At 48.1% G+C, this 16,597-nt stretch overlaps 1 protein-coding gene across 2 annotated transcripts in view; it reads right to left on the reverse strand.

The window, feature by feature from the left end:
• The window catches only part of IQCH (IQ motif containing H), a 1,923,049-nt gene that overhangs the window by 477,554 nt on the left and 1,428,898 nt on the right, over nt 1-16,597 (reverse strand). The window lies entirely within an intron of this gene.

The following is a 16,597-nucleotide window of genomic DNA, read 5'->3' on the forward strand; positions in this document are numbered from 1 at the left end:
CAACATTACGAGCAGTCCTTTCTTTATGTTGATGAAGTAAGAGTAATCAGTGATCCAGTTACCTAGACACCGTTCCAGCATCTTGGAAGGTTTCCTAGGAAACAGTGAATTCCACCGCAACCTTCGTGAGGGACGCTTCGCACGCATTCAGACACTCGCGGTCGCAGCTTCCCGCTGTCGAAACCCATGAAACACGGAACGCTGGCACTATTTGTGTCCGCAGCTTTCGATTTTCCAAATCTATGAATCACGGATTGCTAACCTTGTGCTCAACTCATAAGTCAGTACTAGGTAAGAACAATATCTTAGTATTCAGCACCATTATTCTATTTCAGAGTGCCCCCTCATGGCGTCACTATAATACACAATATGACTGTGAACCACATTACCGTTTCAGGTTCAACTCGTTAAAACACTGCAAGTAATGACTGCGTCTTTATGATATATCTACTGGGAACATTATCTTCAGCTCGCACAACATTTACAAGCACGTTGCCATCTCGGACCCTGCTGCACGCCCAGTGAGAGGTATGCCAGGTACATTTACTCCTGTAGCTTTACTTGCCACTATTCTCACCTGTTTATAACTATAATTATTTAAACATGTTTCCCATCATTTATTCAGCATCTGTAATCTTATTGCAATACTCTGCATTAGCAATACTCTATACTCACATTAAATCACATAATTGTTTCGTTCATATTTAGGTTGCCGACCTGGCAACAGGGAAGTTGTCTACCTTGTTGAAGCTTGAGGACCCATACTATCATAATACGCCTTACATGCTGTCACGTATCTGTATTCACGGGTGTCATAAAGGTATGTAGGTTTCCACCTTTATTTAATATGCCTTAGTTGGCAAAATATCCGTTCCAAACAAAAATCAGTCAGACTTGGAAAAAATGCCCGTGTTACTAGTACTTTCATAATCCAGATGTACTGATTGTGAGGATTATATATTGGTCAAGTTGACGATTCCCCTTGTGGGATAGGTGCTCATTGGATTAAATGAAACCTAGACAAAAAATATGTACCATCCTTTTACTTGTGAATGCTTAGTTAACTATCCTGCATCCAGGGGTTTTGTCTGTTCTTGAATCCATGCTTCACAAGCACTTAATTTATGGCCATTTTCTAGTCAGAAATTTGACACGCTTTTTCATTTTACTGTTTTGCAGTTCACACTTTGTTTGGCTCAAGAAGAAGGGATTTGGATCCCGAAACGCGTCATCCATTTTACATGAATTGTACTTGTATATACTGTACACTCATCAAAAACTTTGTTTAATATTTAAAATTTGATTTTGGTCCCGGCATCATAAGATTCATTGACATAGAATGAGCTTTAATAATTAAACTTTTGATTTTTAAATATATGACTGCTTTAAACATTGTTTGATTGAACATTTACTTTACTAAACACTCTACATTTAGATGCTTTATGAAGATTTAAACTTAACCGTTATTACACGGTATACTAATAGTGTGCAGGGGACGAGAGGGCTCCTACCTTTGGATCCTCTTTTCTCTCATTACGGATAGGTATTTGTGGTCCTGTGCCAGGGTCACGTTTCCTCCCCCACACCTTAAAATAATACTTATTTTACCTACAAATGTTTCTAATACCTTAACAGACTAGGCGAGTGCATCTACAACCCTTCCTAGAGCATGTGATTCTAAGCAGATTAACAAACATCAGAAAAATGGTATACCTTCCAATGATTTCAGAATACATTTTTTGTGACAGATCTACACCCATCGACTGCTTCATCCTTACCTCAAAAGTATTATTTCTGAGGGCCACCAGGGGGTGCGTGGATCAGGGATGCTGGAAAGTGTTCCTCCGTCACCCAGGCCCCGGGAAAACAAGTGTGTCCCCTCCACCCACCCCCACCACCCGGAGAGGTAGCGCGGTGAGGTGAGAGGCGGCCAGAGGACCCGACAAGGAGCACATAGCTCTGAAAATCATGAAAATAAACTGCAGGGGAGCCGAGAACCAGCGTCAGGATCCTCTCGTGGGAAAGTGAAAGTGCTTTCACTGCCTCGCGGGAGGTGTTTTCGTGGTGGGCCTTGGGCCATCAGGGAAGCTGATCCACCCCAAACATGGTGCGGACCGGATAGGAGGCGGGCCCCCCGCATGCCAGGCCAGGGAGGAGAAGAGCGCCCCCCCACCTCCCAGCGGCACAACAGGAGGCCTGGGCTGCAAGCTGGGGACAACGCAGTTGACTGCGCACCCCAGGGGAGGACTGAGGCAACAGGCAAGTTGGGGGCTGCAGGCCTTGGTGGGGGCATTGAGGGGGGGACATGAGAGATACTGGGCCCGCAAAGAAGTACCAGGCCCCCCGACTAGTGGTGGAGGACTGCAGAGGCCTGGGTGCAAAGGTGACTGGAGTCCACTTTGCGGGGGCCCCACTGGAGTCTCGCATCCTGGAGGCGGCTCAGACGGAGTACTCAAGTTTAAACTGAGAACACCCTGGGGCGAGGGGGAGGCCCACGTGACAATTTGGCTTATCCGGAATATGGTGAGCCCCGTTGTTTGGGGTAGGGACAGGGGGCCAACGGACACCTTATGCACGCTGGAACACCAACTGGAGGTTTGAGAACTGCATCCCCTGGAATGCGTGACCTCAGCGGGGGCGGAGCCTGCAGCTGAAGGGTGCGGCCCTTGGCCTCGGGATGTGCGCCTCCTTGACCAGGTCCGATCCACAGGGATTTGCTCCCCGAGGAAGTGGTGTGTGAACAACACAAGGTTTGAGACAAGCAGCCTGGAAGTCACCCGGAACAGCATAATAAGGAGGGTCCTGGGGAGCCAGACTGGGGGACATGGTATCAGCTTGCCTTCCTCTGACTGAGTTATAGGGAGCTTTCGCTGTCGGCACCCTCTCATGGTCGCTTCCCCTGCAAGGGGCAGGGTACCGGGGGAGGCCTGCACCCGGGGGGGCACCCTATTGTGGTATAACCTTGTATGGATTTCAAATCCTTGCTTGCAGACTTTGTGTATCAGGGCAGGGTCATAGAAGAGCATAATGAGGGGGGAGAGACGACGACGGCTGGAGGCGAAGACTCTATGGTGACAATGAGGGATGTTGCCTCATTGCTGGAGGAAATCAGGGGCATGAGAGCCGAAATAGGTGGCGAAGTCGACGAGATCAATATCAGGCTTGACAATATGGAGGAGAGGTTACAAGAGGTAGAACATAACTGTAGCATGGGAAACTGGACTCAGATAATTAAGTGAACAATAAATAGGGTTTATTTATATAAGCATAAGTTATATATGAAGTATAAGTAGAGAGTATATATATAATAGGGAAGGAGTCTCTGGAGGGAGATGCTTCTGTGTCTCCAACAGTCTTCAGAGTGTCCACATTCCACATACACATTCTCCTTCCAGAACCCCTGTAGGTTCCACAGCAGTATAGCATTCAATGCTCCATGCTACAATAACCAATCCTCCTTATATACTCTGGAAACTCAACTGGATGTTAGGATGAGTGAGCTGGAAAGAAGAGAGTCTGACATGGTGCTAAAAATTGACAATTTTGAGAATCATGAGAGGAGAAACCACCTCTGGTTCTTTGGGATCCCAGAAAAGGAAGGCGAAACGGAAAGAGATATCAAGCGAATAATACAGGAGACTACGAAACTCCTCTTCCAGGACGACTCGACTGATAAGACAAAAATCGAGAGGGTCCACAGAGTCGGCGGTCCTCCCGAAGTCCCAAAATCAGTGTTGGCGCGATTGCACAATTACCCAGACTGGCACAACATTCTGGACATGGCAAAAAGCAGGGGAGCGGTGATGATGGGTATGGCAAGAGTCAGCATTTTCCAGGACCTGTCCTCTCTGACCCTCATGAAGAAGCGGCTGTGCCTACCCTTGATGAAGAGGCTAAACGGTAAAAGAGTGCGCTATAGTTGGGGATTCCCGTTCTCTATCCCCTTCGAGCTGGAGGGGCAGAGACACCGGCTCATGACAGAGGAGGAAATACACAGTCACAAAGGAACTATAAGCGGAAGAAGGAACAGCCCCGGGCCCACAGGGAGAAAACAATGGCGACAGAAGGTGGCGCATTAAGGGACCAATGAGAAAAAGGATCCCGGGCTCCAGGAAGTGCATGAAGCTGAACACGACCCCTGCCTATATGTCTTGAGTATACTCCCCCGAGGTGCCACGTAGGGGGGGGCTGAAAGGGAAATTAGTGGCTTCCCCTTGGTAACACCCGAGGGGAGACATGTGCTGCAGTACTTTGAAGTTTAGTTGGGGGTTGTTTGAAGTGTTGAATCATCCAGGGGTTATTGAGGCCCTGGGGTTAGGGGTGGGGGCAACAGACTTTGAATTTTCTTGAGGTGAGGCCTGGGTTTCGGACCTGTTTGGTGGCTCAGACTCGCCTGGTGATGGTAAATGGGAGTGGAGGGGGGTGTGCGCCTTGGGGGTAGGGGGTGTGGGAGTAGGGAGAAGGGATGGGAACTGGGGGTTTAGAGAACTCAGTTTATACATAAAGGCTCATGTTATGTTCACCTGTGCAGTTGGATTTCTTGTGAAGAGGGGGGGTGCTTTTGCCCTGAGGTTTATGCGGGACATAGGATTTGAGCATGGCTGATAGAGGCAGGGCAGGGATGGGGGACAGATTGCGTGTGTGTACATTGAACGTCAAGGGGCTCAACTCCTCTACTAAGAGTTCTCTGGTTGCCAGGTAATTCAAAAGGTTGGGCATTGATGTTATGTTCCTCCAAGAAACCAGATATCAGAAAGTTGACGAAGTATCCCATGTGGGCATATTGGAAGCGAATATTGGGGGTCTGGCATTGCCAGGAAGGCAGGGGTGGCGATTCTGGTTCGGAAAGGGCTACGAATGGAAGTAACAAAGGTCTGGTCTGACGCAGAAAGGAGATCAGTGTTGATCTCTGGCCTGATCAAGAAGAATAAGTTACTTACCAACTGGTAACGTTCTTTCGATTGGATGTTCCTCCAACGTATTCCACATCTTTGACATGTAATGTCCACAGCTGTGTAGTTCGGAAACTTTTTTGGCAGAGGGCGTCCTGCGTCAATGGCATCCGGTCGATGTCCCTCGAAGGGCTCCGTCGAGGGCGACGTCACCGGATGTTATAAAAAAGGACGCACAGCGCCCATAGCCTCAGTTTATGTTTTTTCTTCCATAACGTGTGACATGCACATATCCAATGCCTGCTTGACTGCACATAGCCTTGCGAAAACGTAAGCTGCAAATGCATAGGTAATTCTCCAGAGGGGCAGGCTTGGAGGGCGATGTGGAATACGTTGGAGGAACATCCAATCGAAAGAAATTTACCAGTTGGTAAGTAACTTTTTCTTCGAATGGATTGTGTCCTCCATCGTATTCCACATCTTTGACACACTCCAAAAGTAGTACCAGAAAATGGAGGAGGGAGAAGAATTTAGAATACCGAATCAGATGGCAGAATAAAGAACCGCCTTACCAAAGGCCAAATCTTGACCATGTAGTGTATCAAGGGAGTGATGTTTATAAAGGTGTGGATAGAAGCCAATGTGGCTGCAACACAAATATTCCGAATAGGAACTCCCCTCTGCAGGGCTGTGGAAGTAGCCACGCCCCTACTGGAATGAGCTTGCAACCCTTCAGGAGGGTCCTTGCCCGCCAAATGGTAACACTTAGTAATGGTGAGGATAATCCACCTGGACAAGGTCTGTTTTGTAACAGCCTGGCCCAATCGGTGACCAGCATACTCTACAAACAGTTGATCGTCCACTCTGACCCTGGACATCCTAGAAATATAAAATCTCAGAGCTCTCCTAGGGTCCAACCTGTGGAGTCGCTCGTCTTCCTTACCAGGATGAGGAGGAGGATAGAAAGAAGGAAGAACCACTTTCTGGCTCAAATGAAATTCAGACACTACCTTAGGTAGAAAGGATGGACGTACCATCAGTACAACCCTATCCTTGTGGAACACAGTAAAGGGCAGCTTAGCTGAAAGTGTCTGCAATTTACTCACTCTGCGAGCGGAAGGAACCGCAACCAAGAACACCATCTTGAAAGACAATCTCAAAGGACAAGAGTGCAAAGGTTCAAATGGAGCACCCATGAGGAATTTTAAAATCAAATTCAGATCCCAAACCGGCACCTGGAAAGGGGACGTGGGAACACATTAGTGAGGCCTTTAAGAAATTGGGAAATCAAAGAAGAACAAACATTCTTCAGACGAGCGCTTGAAGATAGACGGCGCCACCAGGTAACCTTTAATGGTACCCACTTGAAGGCCTGTGTGGGCCAAAGAAAGCAAGAAAGACAAAACCATGGGAATGGAACCCTGAAAAGGATCAAAATATTGTCCTCTGCACCAGTCGCAAAACCTACAGCAAAGGTACATGGATTTTGTTGCTAGCTGCCTGGCCGAAAGCAATGCCTCCATCACGTCTTCTGGGAGGTCCCAATCCTTAAACCTCAACCTTTCAAAAACCAAGCGTGAAGGTTGAGAGTCCTGACCTCTCGATGGAGAACCTGATTCCCCCCCTTGCGCAAGAGCAGATCCTCTCTGTAGGGAAGACGGCGTGGAGGGCAGATGGACATTTCTAGAAGGTCCAGGTACCACCCTCTCCTGGCCCAATCCAGAGCAATGGGGATCATGTGGGATCCGAACCTCCGTAACCTCCGTAACACTTGAGGAATGACGGGGACTGGAGGAAACACATACAGCAGCGGGAATGACCAATCACAAATGCGTCTCCTAAGGCTCCTCTCGGAGGAAATTCCCTTGAGCAGAATCTCTTGCACTTCCTGTTGGCACTGGTGGTGAAGAGATCCACTTGTGGGGTTCCTCAAAGGGCGAAGCTCTCCAGAAGGACTTCCTGAGCCAACTCCCACTTGTGAAAGATCGTGCTCTGCCTGCTCAGAGCATCCGCCGCCGCATTGTCCTCTCCTGCCAGATGAACGACCGAGAGTGAAATTCCCTGCTAGATTGCCCAGAACCAGAGCTGCATTGCCTCTCTGCACAACGGGAGTGACCGTGCCCCCACTTTTATGTTGAGGTAATGCATGGCCACTTTGTTGTCTGTCATGATCAGGACACTCTTCCCCTGCACAGACAGCAGAAGAGCCTTCAGGGCAAGCCTGATGGCCCTCAGCTCTAACAGGTTGATGTAGAGTTTGGACTCCGACGGAGACCAACGACCGCTGGCGGTCAAGTCTTCGGCATGAGCTCCCCATCCTGTGAGGAAAGCTTCCTTCACTACAGTCACCTCCGGCCATGGTTGCCAAAATGGATCCCCCTTCATTAGGTTCCCCTCATTGGCCCACCACAAAAGATCCTGGGAGACCGAGAGTGGAATCTGAACGGGATCTGATATCTTGCCTAAGAACTGCGACCACTGCATCTTGAGAACCCATTGCAGGGATCTCATTCCGCAGCCTGTCCTCTGGCACCAGAAACATGCAGGATGCCATGAGGCCGAGCAACCTTAATTAAAAGCCAGGAGACTCTGGGCATGTTGAAACTTGTCCACCATCTGCACATTTGTGATGAGCCCTTCCCTTGGAAGGCAAGCACTTCCAAGGACATTTCCAACACAGCCCCAATGTACTGGAGCTGTCGGGAAGGTGTCAGATGCAACTTCTTGAAATTGAGGGAGAAGCCCAGCCTGGGGAGGGAGCGGCAGGTGAGACCGAGATAATCCAATGCTTGCTCGGGAGAACCCGCACGGATCAGCCAGTCGTCCAGGTAGGTGTAGACGTGAATCCCCCCTCGCCTGAGATACGCTGCCACCACCACCATTAGCTTGGTGAAGACCCTCGGACGGCGGTCAATCCGAATGGCAGGACCCGAAAAAGAAAGTGCGAGTCACCAGGCGCAAACCTCAGATACTTTCTGTGCTTGGCATGAATCGGCACATGAAAGTAAGCATCCTGTAGGTCCAGAGACACCAACCAATCCTGAAGTTGAAGGGCCTGGAGGACTTGAGAAAGAGTGACCATCTTGAACTTGTCCTTCCTGTGAAGTTTGTTCAACCAATGCAAGTCCAGGATGGGTCGGTCTTTGGATTCAAAAAATATGGGGAATACCATCCCTTGTCCTCTCCATTACAGGCACCAGTTCTAAAACGCCTTTCTCTAGCAGGGTCAAGATTTCCTGCACAAGGAGCGGATCTGGAAGCTTGAAAGAGAGATTCCCTGGTGGATTGTTGTGAGGCTGCTTTAGAAAGGGAAGGCAGTAGCCATAGGCTATGGTATCCAGAACTCACGCATCTTAAGTAATAGCTCGCCACTCTTCGAGATGCTGAAACAGTCTGCCCACAACCGGTGAACCATGGGACATGGCCTCATGACTGTTTTGGAGCAGCAGTGCCTGAAGGCAAAGAGGCAGCTGCCTGAGCAGCTTTGGCACCTCTATTTCCCTGATCACCACGGGTACTTTTACACTGACCTCTTTGACTGGCGGCTCCTCTCGTTCTACGAAAAGGCACAAGTTGACGCACAGCTGTACTTAAAGATTTCACTGCAGCTTTTCAGGTCTGCAACCTCTTAAGGCTCCCGTCAGCCTTGCTGCCAAACAAATGCGCGCCATCAAAGGGCATGTACATCCGGAGCAAAACCAGACTTCCACAACCACGCAAATCTGCGTATACGGTGCTCGCAGCCATGGACCGGCTAACACTGTTGGCCATGTCCAAACCCGACTGAAGGGATTCACACATGGCATCCTTGCCATCTTGCATGAGAGCAAGGAACCCATCCCTTTCTTCCACCTCGGGAATATACTCAGCTGCTAGAGAAATACAATTCCACAGAGTGTGTGAAAATCTTACTAAGGCACAAGTGGAGTTTGCTGATTTCAGCGCCAAAGGCTTTGACGTCGAGAGCGCCGACGGTGTCGACGTCCAAAAAGGGTGCAGAGGGCCGGTACGAAAACAAAGCTTCAACGTCGATATCCGACGCACACAGTGCCGACTGAGTCGATGCCGACCTTGAGCCCTTACCAGGTTTCTACGGTCTCGCTGGAGACGAGGACCGAGACCTGGAAGCACGTCTCTTGCGACTAGCCTGAGCCTTGTCCGAACGGGACCTTGAATGTTCCCGATGAGTCGCGTCGAGGACCCGAGCCCGAAGGCGTGCAAGCCACTGTACGAGACTGTTCCTTGCCAGCTTCATCCGAAGGCGCGGACGGAACTGTGCCCTGCGATTGCAAAAATCACTAACATCTGCTCTCTAAAGGCAGCCCACTACTCCGCAGTCAAGGACTTTGTTGGACAAGCCACTTTCCTCACGGCTCCATCCTCCGAGGAGGACGGGGAAGGCGACCGGTGACAGCGCTTCCTAGAATGCCGAAACGAGGAGGATGAATGGCAGGAACCACTCCGGGACCGAGATCCACGGGACTCCTCCCGACGCGGAGAATCGCCGCTCGAGTCGTCAGTGGATATCCCCTTGGACGTAGATTTACGGGACTTACTGGGTTTAGAATGCCTACCTTCCTGAAGCTTTCCCTTATGCTCCCGCAAGGCCTTAGCAGTCAGTGAGTGGCATTTGGAACAGTCGTCGGTGTTGTGACTCTCGCCCAAGCACCACAAACAAATGAGATGCGGGTTGGTAATCGACATTTTCGACTTGTAGTTGCGGAAAGTCTTGAAGCTTGACCGCCGAGTCGGAGGGCTTGAAGAAGAAGACATATTCACAAGGAATACACGAGGCACGCCGAGTCTCCGAAGCAAACACGTCTGCCGAAAAACGGAACTGAGGCTATGGGCGCCGTGCATCCTATTTGTAACATCTGATGACGCCGCCCTCAACAGAGTTCTCCGACGCCATCGACGCAGAACGCCCTCTGACAAAAAAGTTTCCAAATTACACAGCTGTGGACATTACATGTCAAAGATGTGGAATACGTTGGAGGACACAATCCATTCGAAAATAAGGGTCACCTTTGCAACGATTTATGCCCCAAATCAAGGTCAGAAGAGATTCCTGCAGAACCCTACAGAAAATAATGAGTGAGGGCCAGGGGAACCTTATCCTTGGAGGGGACTTTAATGTGTGGATGGACACAAGCCTGGGCAGATAGACTAGACAAGCAGGGGACCAGGAACCCCAGAAACAAGAGGAGGCTAAGTTGGGAATGGCCATGGAATTGTGCAGGTTAAGGGACATATGGCTCCACCTCCACCCATTGGAGAGGGGATTTACTTTTTATTCAGCACCACATGGCACCCAAACAAGAATAGACTACCTGTATGTCACTGTAGAGAGGGTTGTAGTAGTGTGGATAGGGGAGCAGTAGTGGTGTGGAGTGGGGAGCAGTAGTAGTGCGAAGACTGGAGAAGTAGTGGTGTGATTAGGGCAGAGTAGTAAGGAGTCAAATCGGAGGATGGAGGTAGACTGTAGACAAAGAAACTAACATCAGAGGGAAAAGAATGGAAGTGTCGGACAGAGAGGAGGAGATGGTGAGTGAAGTAGGAAGGAGGAGACTAGGAGGAGACAAGGGAAAGTGACAGCTAGATCTAGGGAGATAAATAATTTGGTGACTACGGGTAAAGAGCAGCAGGGTTTGAGGGTCTGAAAAGAAACATCATCCACCTAAGTCATACTGAGACCTTAAGAGCAGGGACCAACTAAATTGCTCCCTGAGGGAGTCCTAGATAGATCAGGCATTCTGCTGTGTGGCCATCACAGATAGTTAAGATAGATTGTAGACAGTAGGGGTACTGATCTCTAGAGACCATCCCATGGTTGAAGGACACTTGGGTTAGGACGGGAGTGCCAGTCTCTAGGTGAGGTAGGGAGGGTTCGCCCGTAGAGAGCGGCTTGGCTTATAAATCAATAAAAACCCTTGAAGAGTTGGTGAGTTCTTGAGGCCATCTGTGAAACAAGGCACCTCCACCCCAATTGAGGAAGCCTTAAGCTCCCTCTGAGCAGACCTAAAGCTCCAACACAGAAATAGACAATGCCTGTTTTAAAGGAAATCATTTCCTTTCACTCAACTATGTTAATCAGTGTTTTTATACTGTATCAGCTTCCCAGTGATATAAGTAATTTCATGGAGTTTACGAAACTTGGATACAATGGGGAAAGTCTGCAACTTCCTGAACGTTGAAAATTCAACACATGAAGCAAGGTTACAGGAGCATTGTTCCCCAGCAAGAGATTCACAAGCCAGGGAACAATGTCTCAATTTTTCCACATGCACAATGTGAAAGTAAACACGAAGAGTTCACAAAATAAACCCTGTTTGTTAGTAGCCTCTAATTCACACGTGTAAAATACTGGATTATCAAAACAGGCAGCACGAGGCATGGTGAGAGGTGAAAAAGTAACACAGACAATATAGTTCTATACTTGGTACAGCCCCATGAGTTAAGGTAGACACGGATGCCCTCAGGGGGGACAGCAATCAATCCCTGCCTACACCCACATACAAGGCACAGGTGCAAACCATTGCTAAGAGTTCCACTCAGCGGGAGGCAAGAACTCACTACAAAAGCACAGCCCCAGTTGCTCAGTTGTGGGTTGCTAGAAACAGTTGTAACGAACGGCAGGATAGTGCTGGACTGAGAGAGGAGCAGCAATTTGGGTGGTGCGAGAGGCAAGAGAAGCAGGTGGAAATGGTGGAGGAGGTGATAGTGTCAGAGGATCAGCTGTTAATAAAAGCTGATGGGAAGGCAACTCCCTAACCAGAAAGAACATTAAGGCACAAGGAGGCTGGATTGGCCTGTGACAGTCTGAATAGGTGGGAGGATAAATGAGACCTGGGCAAGAATGGAAGGGGGGGCAGTGGTCAGGGTGCAGTGAGGGAACCCTGTGACTTGAGGAAGTTAAAGGTGGGTGAGGTGTGATCGAATAGCGGCAATGACCCTTGGAGACCTCCCACCCCCTTTCCCAATGGCGATACTGTGGATGTACCAACACCTGGCTCAAGGAACACTTTAACTGACTGACAGACATTTCAGGCTTGGAATAAGGTTAGAGGAAAGGGTTCAGGAACCCTTGTGAAACCTGCAACACCACTAGGACGTGAAATGCTATGACGCCAAGTGTGAGAGACTTGGTTTTTCTTTCTCCCTGTTGCCTTGTTAAAAGTTTCAAGAAATCCTTTCAGAGTTCAGTTTTCTGTTCATCCTGAGTAGGTTGTCCGACAGCTATTTGGGTCAGGACTAGTTTTCTTAGGGAGGCAGTAGCACAGCCTGGGATGCAGCATCCCTTAAATCCTGAGAGACAGCCTTTTTGCGCCCTATGCGCAGGTGCCCTAGCAAGGATCCTTCCTAAACGCACCTAGCAGCCTTCAGTCAAATGACACTCAAGAGCCTCCATCCATCATCTGCAGTGCTCCTTTTTTACTCTTCAGCACTCATGTTCATATAGTCATCAATGTGCCACTTATTTATGGAGAGCTTGTACTCTGCCTCAAATTGAGAGAATGGAACCCCAGAAGAAACTAAGTGCAAGGAAAGGTGAACTTCCCCACAAGCCCGTCCCCCTGCTGCAAACTTGCTTGTTTCCCCAGAATCATGCTCAGCAACACAGCCTTGTTTCTCCTAGAGTAGTGCAATGATTTAAAAACAGTTTCTATTATGCTCGATTTTGCAATGCATCTACTCCAATAGTAAGCTTTGTTTGACATTAGATTTTGAAGATCATAACTCCATTGCATGGTGAGCATTAATCCTGCATTACCCAGTAGGCTTTTGGTTTTAATATCCTCACCTGAGCCCCTGTGCCTGCAGCCCTGTTGAACCCCCTTCCGGATTTGTGCCGAATTATTTTTTTTTAAAAAGTAGTATCCCCACCTGAGCCCCTGTGCCTGCAGCCCCATTGAACCACCTTCCTGATTTCAACCTCCTCACGCCTTCCATCCCACCCACAGCCGTGATTGGTCCTAACTAGCCGTGGTCTCTGGGTCTATCGACCTGTGCTTGCCTGCTCAGTGCCTTTTGTAAGAATCCTGGCAGATGAGTGTTTTGTTGCACTGGAGCTCCATTTGGGCAAAGTTATTTTTAAAAAAGGTAATATCCCCACCCGAACCCCTGTGCCTGCAGCCCCGTTGAACCCCCTTCCCGATTTGGGCCAAATTATTTTTTTAAAAGTAGTATCCCCACCCGAGCCCCTGTGCCTGCAGCCCCATTGAACCACCTTCCTGATTTCAACCTCCTCACGCCTTCCATCCCACCCACAGCCGTGATTGGTCCTAACTAGCCGTGGTCTCTGGGTCTATCGACCTGTGCTTGCCTGCTCAGTGCCTTTTGTAAGAATCCTGGCAGATGAGTGTTTTGTTGCACCGGAGCTCCATTTGGCTGAATTATTTTTTTTTTAAAGAAGTATCCCACCGAGCCCCTGTGCCTGCAGCCCCGTTGAACCCCCTTCCAGATTTGGACCGAATTATTTTTTTTAAAAAGTAGTATCCCCACCCGAGCCCCTGTGCTTGCAGTCCTGTTGAACCCCCTTCCCGATTTCCACCTCCTCCCATCCCGCCCACCACCCGGGATTGGTCCTCCACCTAGGTCATTAAGGACTTCTCCAGGGCAGCCCTTTGGCTAAGGGCCTGTGGCAAAGGGTGGCTCCCACAGAAGCGGCTCCAGAAAGTGTCAGCAGGTGTCCGCAGGGGAAGCCAGTGAAGCCAGTGAAGCCAGCGACCAGCCGTCAACCAGCAGCAACCAAAAAAGTAAGTGTGGCATGGGTGGGGAGTAGAGCAATTGCTCTACTGCGGAAAACCCTGCCACTCAACATTACCTTACCTCAGAACTTCAATGTTAGTAATACCACACTTGGTTAGAATTGTGAATGTTGGCTTGCGCCAGACCCTGACAGCATTGTGAATGTTAAGTAGTCCAACATTTAGAGAGAAATGTGAACATTAGCCTGCATCACATCTAGCCAGGATTGTAATGTTAGCAATTCCACACTTGGTCAGAATAGTGAAAATTAGCCAGACCCAGACACAATTGTGAATGCTAGCAATGCCACACTTGGTTAGAATTGTGAACATTAGCCTGCGCTAGACCCAGACACGACTGTGAATGTTAGCAATGCCACACTTGGTTAGAATTGGGAACGTTGGCCTGCATTACTTCTAGATAGGATTGTAATGTTAGCAATTCCACACTTGGTCAGAATTGTGAACATTAACCTGCGCCAGACCCAGACAGCATTGTTAATGTTAAGTAGTCCAACATGTAGAGAGAACTGTGAACATTAGCCTGCATCACATCTATACAGGACTGTAATGTTAGCAATGTCACACTTAGTCAGAATTCTAAACATTAGCCTGTGCCAGACACAGACAGAATTATGAATGCTTGCAATGCCACACCTAGTTAGAATTGTTAACATTAACCACATCACATCTAAATAGGATTGTGCATGTTAAGTAGTCCAACATGCAAAGAGAATTGTGAACATCAGCCTGAGCCGGACCCGGACAGGATTGTACATGATAGCGAGTGCCACATTTGGCTAGAATTGTGAACATTGACTTGCGTCGCACCTAGATGGGATTGTGAATGTTGACAACGCCATACCTAATTACAATTGTAAACATTAGCCTGCATCAGACCCAGATGTAATTGTAAATGTTAGCAATCCCACACCTGGCTAGAATTATGAACATTAGCCTGCGCTAGACCCTGACGGAATTCTGAATGCTAGCAATTGCCACACCTGATTAGAATTGTGAAAATTAGCCTGCGCCAGACCCTGGTTGAATTGTGAATGTTGGCAATGCCACACCTAGCTAAAATTGTGAGCATTAGCCTGCGCCAGACCGAGGCGGAATTCTGAATGCTAGCAATTGCCACACCTGGACAGAATTGTGAACATTAGCTGGTGCCAGACACGGAAAGAATTGTGAATGTTAGCAATGCCACACCTAATGAAAATTGAGAACATTAGCCTGCGCCAGACTCGACGGAATTGTAAATTCTAACAATTGCCACACCTCGCTAAAATTGTGAACATTAGCCTGCGCCAGATAGGATCTAGATGTAACATGAATGTTAACAACTGCCATACTTAGTTACATTCGTCGAATATTAACAAATTCATTTAGCTAGAACTACGAACATTAGCCTGCGCCGGACCCAGATGGAATTATGAATGTTAGCAAATGCCACACTTAGCTAGATTTGTGAACATTAGCCTGCATCACATCTAAACATGATAGTAAAATGTCGGCAAGTGCCACACTTAGAGAGAAGAACTAACATCAGTAACTTCAACCTACAAATTGCTCCTGCTGCATTGGCTCATAATCCCACGCAAAACGCTCCCACTGCATATCATTACGCTCTCGCTCTACTCCATCACACAATTGACCCCTGATCAATTTGGCCAAGCTGTTCACATACGAACGTTACCCCATGAACACCTCATCACTCTAATAAAATGCAGCTATCCCATGACATTCCGGCCTAGCTGCTAACATAAGCGTCCTACAGGCCTAACGCAGCCAGAACCCGGTCTGGCTGTCCACCCACCAGACTGCACACATTCAACTGATATCTTATCCACCTAACGCTAGGATGCAGTTACCATCTGGCCATTAGATCAGATTCACACAACTGGTGCACCCACGCACCCTTTGACACTTTCTCTCTCTCTACTGACCTGGACTGCGGTCCCCAAGGGCGTTCAACCTACCAGCGCTTTGAGATCATACCAGTGATATATAGAGTGCTATTCAAATAACAAAACATAACACTACTGGATTTGTGTATTGCTGTGGCAATATAGCTAATTCACATTACGCTTTTAGTCGCCCCTTCACTTTTACCCGTCCTTTAAGATACTCACAAGTCAGACAAGCAGACAGCCCACCCTCACTGAACCATGGAGGAGGAACTGGGGATAGGCAGGGTCTTCACCCTCTTGACCATGTGAAAAGCTGAGCAGACCCATCTTGACTCCAAGCCTGTGACTAGCAAGTTGCATATAGATCTCGAAAAAAACATTTAGCCGAGTGAGCTACTTTAACCAGTGAGCTAGGGAGCTTGAGAGGAGGTTGGGGGAAGGTGAATCTTTTTTTGTCTGGCAGTGATAACATAGGAGACCTTCCAGGAAGCAACATTTATCGCTTGTGCTCTCTCAGTTTCTGCGCCTCATTTTCAGAGCTGATCCCTATTTTGAAAATCACATCTAGTTATTCCATGAACAGCTATTAGTATAGCCCTCTGCACTTTGTGATCTAGAATAGGCAAGGAGTTTGAGAGCTGGAGTTCAGTGAAAGATGATCATTACAGCTTCCTCCCTGCTAATTGTACCAATATGTCATATACACAGCTTATAAGCTCTATAAAGTAACAGTTATAAAAGGAGAGTTACTTAGGAGGAGTTGTACATTCTCATAATTATCCCAGGATCGCAGAGACTCCCGGGAGGCCGCAGGGAAAACTATGATTTATGAATATTATTTCTGGAAAATTATGATGGCCTTTGTTTTTAGGGACATTAGCCAGAAACTCATTAAGGTAAAAGAAACCTATTTGTATAAAATTTAAATGCAGGAATATTCGAGCATTGTTTAATGTAAACGATTATTATAAAGATAAAGTTTAAAGTAGTATTTGATTTGAATGTGCATGCAAGATGTGTGAGTGGAAGTAATAGAAATCACATG

The sequence above is a fragment of the Ambystoma mexicanum genome, chromosome 11 (assembly GCF_040938575.1).
Source record: "Ambystoma mexicanum isolate Mex_15411 chromosome 11, UKY_AmexF1_1, whole genome shotgun sequence".
Classification (NCBI taxonomy): Eukaryota; Metazoa; Chordata; class Amphibia; order Caudata; family Ambystomatidae; genus Ambystoma; species Ambystoma mexicanum.